This window comes from Kogia breviceps, chromosome 11, assembly GCF_026419965.1.
Source record: "Kogia breviceps isolate mKogBre1 chromosome 11, mKogBre1 haplotype 1, whole genome shotgun sequence".
Classification (NCBI taxonomy): Eukaryota; Metazoa; Chordata; class Mammalia; order Artiodactyla; family Physeteridae; genus Kogia; species Kogia breviceps.
Window position 1 is genome coordinate 12,690,364 of NC_081320.1, and position 7,964 is coordinate 12,698,327.

The window sequence follows — 7,964 nt, forward strand, 5'->3', positions numbered from 1 at the left end:
GGGTTGTTTGAGGCAAGGGGTCTTCAGAAGTGAAGCGGACAAGAGTAGGGTGTCATCGCAGTTCAAGCAAGTGACTTGGACCACAATCGTGACAATAGAGAAAGACGTGGATTCTTGTGAAAGGTATCAGGGAAGTATTGGGTGGGCCAAAAAGTGTCTGCTGTTTCTAAGTAAAAACAAAAGACACGTTTGTCATTTTCACCAAGAACTTTATCGAACCACGTATTCACCCTTTTGTTCCACTACCTTCTGCCATCTTACAGGCAACTTCATAATTCCATCTTCCCAAGACTTTTTTACCTTTTTGAGCAAAGAACTGTTCCAGGTGCCTTTTAGAGTCTTCCAGGAAATCGGAATTTTTCCATTAAGAGAATTTTGTAAAGACCCAAGTAAATGGAAATCCGAAGGTGCAATGTCTGGTGAATACGGCAGATGAACTTCCCAGTCAAGCTGTAACAGTTTCTGCCTGGTCATCAAAGAAACATGCAGTCTTGCGTTATCCTGATGGAAGATTATGCATTTTCTGTTGACTAAGTCTGGACACTTTTCGTTAAGTGCTGCTTTCAGTTGGTCTAATTGGGAGCAGTACTTGTTGGAATTAATCGTTTGGTTTTCTAGAAGGAGCTCACAATGGAGCTTCCAATCCCACCATATACACAACACCACCTTCTTTGCATGAAGACCAGCCTTTGGTGTGGTTGATGGTGGTTCATTTCACTTGCCCCATGATCACTTCCCTTCCACATTATTGTACAGTATCCACTTTTCATCCCCCGTCACAATTTGTTTCAAAAAAGGAACGTTTTCATTACGTTTCAGTAGATACTCGCTGTGGAAATAACAATCAAGACTGGCTTTTTTCCGCTTAACTTATGTGGAACCCCAACATCAAAGTGATTAACGTAACCAAGCTAGTGCAAATGATTTTCGACGCTTGATTTGGATATTTTGAGTATGTTGTCTGTCTCCCGCGTGGTATAACATTGATCATTCTCAATGTCTCGATTTGACCGCTATCAACTTCGACTGGTCTACCCGACCGTGGAGCATTGTCCAAGGAGAAATCTCTAGCATGAAACTTCGCAACACTTTTGACATGTTCAATCAGTCACAGCACCTTCTCCATACACTGCACAAATCTTTTTTCACGTTTCGGTTGCCTTTTTACCTTTCTTGAAATAATAAAGCATAATTTGCGGAAAATGTCGCTTTTTTTCCCTTCCATCTTCGATTAAAATGGCTACACAAAACTTCACCAATTTTGATGCCTTTTTTTAGATGCATGCTGATATGACAGTTGTCACATATGATCTAACAAAATTGTTTCAAATGAAGTTAAAGACTACTAAGTGCTACTAGAGCCATCTTACAGAAAAAACCAAACGAAACTTCTGGCCCACCTAATAAAATCAGCAAGACTTCGTGAGGCTTTGGATATAGAGATGTAAGGGAGAAAGGTATCAAGGATGAGTTTTTGGTCTGTATCCTGGGAAACTGGCTGGTAAGGGTTTCAGAGATGAGGAACATTGAAAGAAGATCAGTTGTTATTTGGTGTACGTGTGTCATAAATCTGGTCTCAAATACATTGAGTTGAGGTGCCCCAGACATTCAGGTAGGAGCACAGATGATTCTGGATCTTACAGGAGAAGCCTAGGCTGGAAATTTAAATTATGAGTCACTGGTGTGGAACTATTAATTAAGGGAATTCTGGCTTCTGACATGCAAAGAGCTTGAAGGTTATCACTTCTGTGCTCACACTAAGAAAAAGCTGAGCAAACTGAAAATCAACAACGTTTCTTAGATTCATCAGAGAACTGATGCCTCCAAAACTGAAAAGAGAGATGAACACCGAGAATCACAGTTTAACAGGAGCAAGGTTTACTCTTGCCACTGGAGCCAGTACTGGTAGAAAAACCTAAAATGTAATTGACAAATTGCTGGAGAATCAGTGTGGACAAGCGTGAGAGTTAAAACTCCTGGAGTCCCCACACACGTTGCAGAGTTTTACCTCCAGGAACTCTTTCAGCTTCTCAGAGTACAGGTTGGGAAAAAAAGTCCTCTCATGCTGCTGACAGGGGGAGGGGGAAAGTAACCATTTTGAAATAAGCCAGATCATTCTGTTACCCATGATGACATCCTGCACTATGTATTTTTTCTTTTTAGATTTATTTTATTTATGTATTTATTTAGTTACTGGTTGTGTTGGGTCTTCGCTGCTGCACGCAGGCTTTCTCTAGTTGCGGCGAGCGGGAGCTACTCTTCGTTGCGGCGCATGGGCTTCTCATTGTGGTGGCTTCTCTTGTGGCAGAGCACAGGCTCTAGGCCTGCAGGCTTCAGTAGTTGTGGCTCGGGGGCTCTAGAGTGCAGGCTCAGTAGATGTGGTGTACGGACTTCGTTGCTCCGCGGCATGTGGGATCTTCCTGGACCAGGGCTCAAACCCGTGTCCCCTGCCTTGGCAGGCGGATTCTTAACCACTGCACCACCAGGGAAGCCCCTGCCCTATGTATTTTATCAGAGCCTAACTGACCTGGGAGAAGGGAAATACCCAACTCCAGCCCCCTCTAGACTTCCTATCTCACCTAAAGAAACAAACAAAACAGCAGAGAAGCACTTGTGCAGGTCACAGACCAGGAGCACAGGCTCACTAATAGACCAAAATTGAACTATAAACTATAAAATACTTCACCTATCCCCACCTTACCACCATATCGATCTGGCTCCTGTATAATAACAGTAGATTATAGCTAAATGAACAGGAAGGCTCAGACTCTATTTCCAGACAGAGTCTCCAGGGAAACCCAAAGACAACAAGGGATGCAAAAATGAGGACACTGGAGGAAATGTTATCCTCTGACGCATATAGCTACAGCAAACAGTAAATACAGCCTAACTCCTAGCCAAATAAACATAAACACACTAAAGGCATATCCTCAGTTCTTTTAACTAGATTCATCATATCTGGCTTTCAAGAAAAAAACTTACAAGTCATGCTAACAGGCAAAAAAACACAGTTTGAACAAAACAAACATCAGAACCAGGCTGATGGCAAGGATGTTGGAATGATCAGACCAGGATTTTAAAATAACTATGATTAATATGCTAAGGGCTTTAATGGAAAGAGTGGACACCATGCAAGAAGAGATGAATGGGGGCTTCCCTGGTGGCGCAGTGGTTGAGAGTCCGCCTGCCGATGCAGGGGATACGGGTTCGTGCCCCGGTCCGGGAAGATCCCGCATGCCGCGGAGCGGCTGGGCCCGTGGGCCATGGCCGCTGAGCCTGCGCATCCGGAGCCTGTGCCCCGCGACGGGAGAGGCCACAACAGTGAGAGGCCCGCATACCACAAAAAAAAAAAAAAAAAAAAGAAGAGATGGATGGTACAAGCAGACACATGGGAACTCTAACATGGAATCAAAAGGAAATGCTAGAAATCAAAAACACTTTAACAGAAATGTAGAATGCTTCTGATAGGCTCATAAGTAAACTGGACACAGCCAAGTAAAGAGTCAGTGAGCTTGAAGATATGTTGATAGAAACTTTCAAAACCGAAATGCAAAAAGGAAAAAAGGATGAAAAAGACAGAACAGATTATCCAAGAACTATGCAACAATGACAAAAGGTATAACTTACGTGTAGTGGGAATACCAGAAAGAAAAGGAGAAAGGAACAGAAGAAACAATTGAAGCAATAATGTTTGTGAATTTTCCAAAGTTAATGAAATATTAACTGAGGCAGTAGCTGTGGATGAAACCACTTAGCAGGTAGAATGTGAAATGAGGAGAAAAGAGGGTATCAAAGCTGCCTTATACGAAAAGTAGATTTGCCACATATTGATACCAATGTTAAGGATTTCTAGATCGATTGTGATAGTATTCTAATATTTGAGGTTTTTATGACACCAGTAACACAGACATCCAATTAGCCTTTTGATCAGTTGGTGAAAACATAGGTTGTCCAGATATATTTTCAAAGAACATATGGGGGTGGTTGCCAGGGGCAGGGAATGAGGAAATGAAGAGTTACTGTTTAATGGGTATAGAGTTTCCATTTTAGAAGATGGAAAGAGGTCACGGGGATGGATGGTGGTGATGGTTGTTCAATGTGATTAATGTGTTTATTACTACTGAACTGTATGCTTAAAAGTAGTAAAGATGGGGAGAGGGATAAATTGGAAGATTAGGATTGACACATACATGCTACTACATACAAAAAAGGTAACTAGTAAGGAGCTATTGTATAGCACAGGGAACTCAACTCAATACTTTGTAATGGACTTTATGGGGGAAAAAAAAGTGGATATATGTATAGCTGATTCACTTTGCTGTATACCTGAAACTAACACAACATTGTAAATCAACGATACCCCAATAAAAATTTTTTAAAAAATGGTAAAAAAAAAAAAAAAAAAAAAGCTGCCTTGAGGACCATCAGGGTTTCAGTGACTTACTGATAGAAGAGGATGATGCCACCAAAAAGACACGGAAGAATGAATGAGCAGAGAGGAAGACAAGGAGATTGATGTGTCCCAGAAGCCAAGAAAAGTAGATGTAAATGAAGAAAGGATGGTTAATCAAGGCCAGTGCTTCAAGTAGAGCCCCATATTTTTCATTTGAATTTTAAAAAACTATGACAAATTTTTCCCTAAATGTATCTATGTAAGTGCTATATCCCCTCACCAACAGTGGGGGACATATAAATATTTCTTATGTTTGCCAGTCTTCAGTGGCTAAATAGAAGATAAAAGCACATAAATTTATATCCTCCTTTTACACCACCCACGAATGGTTCAAAAAGAAATGAGAAAAAAATCTCATTCAGGTTCCAGTTAATCATGATGGTTGAGGAAAGTCCCTGGTGGTCCAGTGGTTAGGACTCCATGCTCTCACTGCCGAGGGCCTGGGTTCAATCCCTGGTCAGGGAACTAAGATCCTACAAGCCGTGCAGTATGGCAAAAAAAAAAAAAAAAAAAATGGTCGAATGAAGATTTATCTTTACTCCCTTGAAACATCACTAAATGAGGAAAAAATGTTAAAAGGCAGCAGACAGGGCTTCCCTGGTGGCGCAGTGGTTGAGAGTCCGCCTGCCGATGCAGGGGACACGGGTTCGTGCCCCAGTCCGGGAAGATCCCACATGCTGCAGAGCGGCTGGACCCGTGAGCCATGGCTGCTGAGCCTGCACGTCCAGAGCCTGTGCTCCGCAACGGGAGAGGCCGCAACAGTGAGAGGCCCGTGTACCACAAAAAAAAAAAAAAAAAAAAAAAAAAAAATGGGGCTCCTTATGTATATCAGGTGGTGCCCTTCCAGACACGTGTCTTTATCAGCTACCCAGCCTACTCACCTCTCCAGTATTCAGACAAACAAGACCCAAGGGCAAAAGTACAGGGTTCCCAGGGCCTTCAATAACAGCTGGTACTCTGCTTACTATATGCCAGGCACTGTTTCAGAAGGGCGGTACATGTATTTATTCAGTCCCTACAACAATGAGGCAGGTATCATTATTTATGGGATAGATCCCTTAGGTCCTGCAACAAGTAGCTTGGAGCACTGAAGAGAAATGGTAACAGGAAATGGTAGTGATCCCCTATTCCAAGGCAGGTGGGAATTCTGGATCCACTTTGGTCTTTGTTGTCTTGACAGAACTTCTCTGAACCTTGTATCTTCATGAAAGATCTCTACTATAATTCTTCGTTTTTAAAAATAAATTTATTTATTTTATTTATTCATTTTTTGGGCTGCATTGGGTCTTTGTTTCTGCGAGCGGGCTTTCTTTAGTCGCGGCGAGCGGGGGATTCTCTTCGTTGCGGTGCGGGGGCTTCTCATTGTGGTGGCTTCTCTTGTTGCAGAGCACGGGCTCTAGGCGTGTGGGCTTCAGTAGTTGTGGCACGCGGGCTCAGTAGTTGTAGCACGTAGTAGTGTAGCACGTGACTCCCAAGCTCTACCTCTTCATTCTCTGGCCAGTGAACTTTTGCTTGGAAGAAAGAGCACCATTACTGTACTTGTTCACAGCAAACGGCTGTTTGAACAGCCGTTCAAGAGTCAGTCAAATGGCTGACTTTTTAATAGCCATTCAAGAGCAGCTCTTTCTGGATGATGGAGTACATGGAGACCAATGACTCCTTTGGGTGTCATCTAATTTGTTTACCATCAGAGTGAATGATATTCAGTCAGGTGCTTGGATGGTGTTCCCAGTAGAGTCATGATAGGCAAGAACAGAAATCCATTTCTAGAAAAACTCTGTTTAAGCAAAGACAGATTTATCCTTCCTCCATGATGGAAGAGATACCATGTAACCAGCTAGAAACCACGTGCCCTGGAGGTATCATTCTATTATTAAAGATTCAGGGTTTCCAAGGCTAATGGTGAATTTGGTGCTCGGTGGCTGTGGTCAAACAAGCTTGGCGTTGCTGGTCTCCTCAAGAGAATATAAACTCCATGAATGAAGATGTTGTCTGACTTGTTTATCCAGTGTACTTAGTGAGACATATGTGTCTGAGACATATTGAGTGTTTAATAAACATCATGCTCAGAAATCAATAAGGTCATCACCTTAGACCAGAAGGTCTTCTTGAGGCAAAGTGGACAGTGAGATATATTTCTTGAAGTTTTGTCTTCTGGGAGAATTTCCTTTCTCTACTGTCTTTCAAGGCATGGATATGTAAGGCTGAAGTCAGACACTTCTGGTTGATGCTGCAGTGCTGTGCATGTCCATCTGTAAATCAGGGCTAGGTCGTCTGTTTTCTTCTTCTCAGTCAACTTTCCTTGGGGCCAAGTTGTTCGCACTTGTTCGTACAAAATATGTACTCCCACCTACGTAGCTTCTTGTGTCTTCATGAGAAGCCCACTTCACAAGGCCCACTTCTCTCATTCTTTCTTTCGTCGCCACTTGATGAAGGGTTGCTTCGGAGCACCTCTAACATCATGGCATAAGATCAAGGTGAAAAGGAGAACCCCATAAGGGAACTTTGCAACTGCAAGCTCTGCCTCAACATCTGTGTGGGGGGAAGTCGAGACAGACTGACCCCAGCAGCCAAGGTGCTGGCGCAGCTCACAGGCCAGACCCCTGTGTTCTCCAAAGCCAGATACACTGTCAGATCCTTCAGCATCAAGAGAAATGAAAAGATTGTTCACTGCACAGTCCATGGGGCCAAGGCAAAAGAAACCCTGGAAAAATGTCTAAAGGTGTGGAGAACATGTTTTAAGAAAAAATAACTTCTCAGATGTTAGAAACTGACTTTGGGATCCCAAAACACCTTGATTGGGGAATCACATATGACCCAAGAATTGGTATCTACAAGCTGGACTTCTACGTGGTGCTGGGTAGGCCAGTTTTCAGCATTGCAGATGAGAAGCACAGGACAGGCTGCATTAGGGCCAAACACAGAATCAGCAAAGAGGAGGCCATGCACTGGTTCCAGCAGAAGTATGATGGGATCATCCTTCCTGGCAAATAAGTTCTTGTTTCTATCCAAAAGGTCAATAAAAAGTTTTCAGCGAAATGTAAAAAACAAAACCCCCACAAATTAGTAAATGTCTGTATATTGAATGCTATGTAACAGTAAATAATTAAATCTAGATGAAATGGAAACATTTCTAAGGATACTGTATATCAACTAATAAAACTGACACATAAGATGTAGAAGTCCTGAACAGGTTAATAACTACAGAAGAAATGTGAATAGTAGTAAAAAATCTACACCTAAAAAAGGCACTAGGCCAAGACAGATTTGAGTAAGCTCTACCAATGTTTCAAAGACAGTATCACCCCAATGCTACTTTTAAACATGGACAAGTATGAAAAGTTATTAATTTGTTCTATGAAACCAGCAAAATCCCAATACCTCTTTTTTTTTAACATCTTTATTGGAGTATAATTGCTTTACAATGGTGTGTTAGTTTCTGCTTTATATCAAAGTGAATTAGCTGTACATATACATATATCCCCATATCTCCTCCCTCTTGTGTCTCCTT

The 7,964-nt window shown here is 42.2% G+C and overlaps 1 pseudogene; it reads left to right on the plus strand.

Annotated features, from left to right (window-relative positions):
• Positions 1–6,914: 6,914 nt before the first annotated feature.
• On the plus strand, positions 6,915–7,463 carry LOC131765615 (large ribosomal subunit protein uL5-like; annotated as a pseudogene).
• The last annotated feature ends 501 nt before the right edge of the window (positions 7,464–7,964 follow it).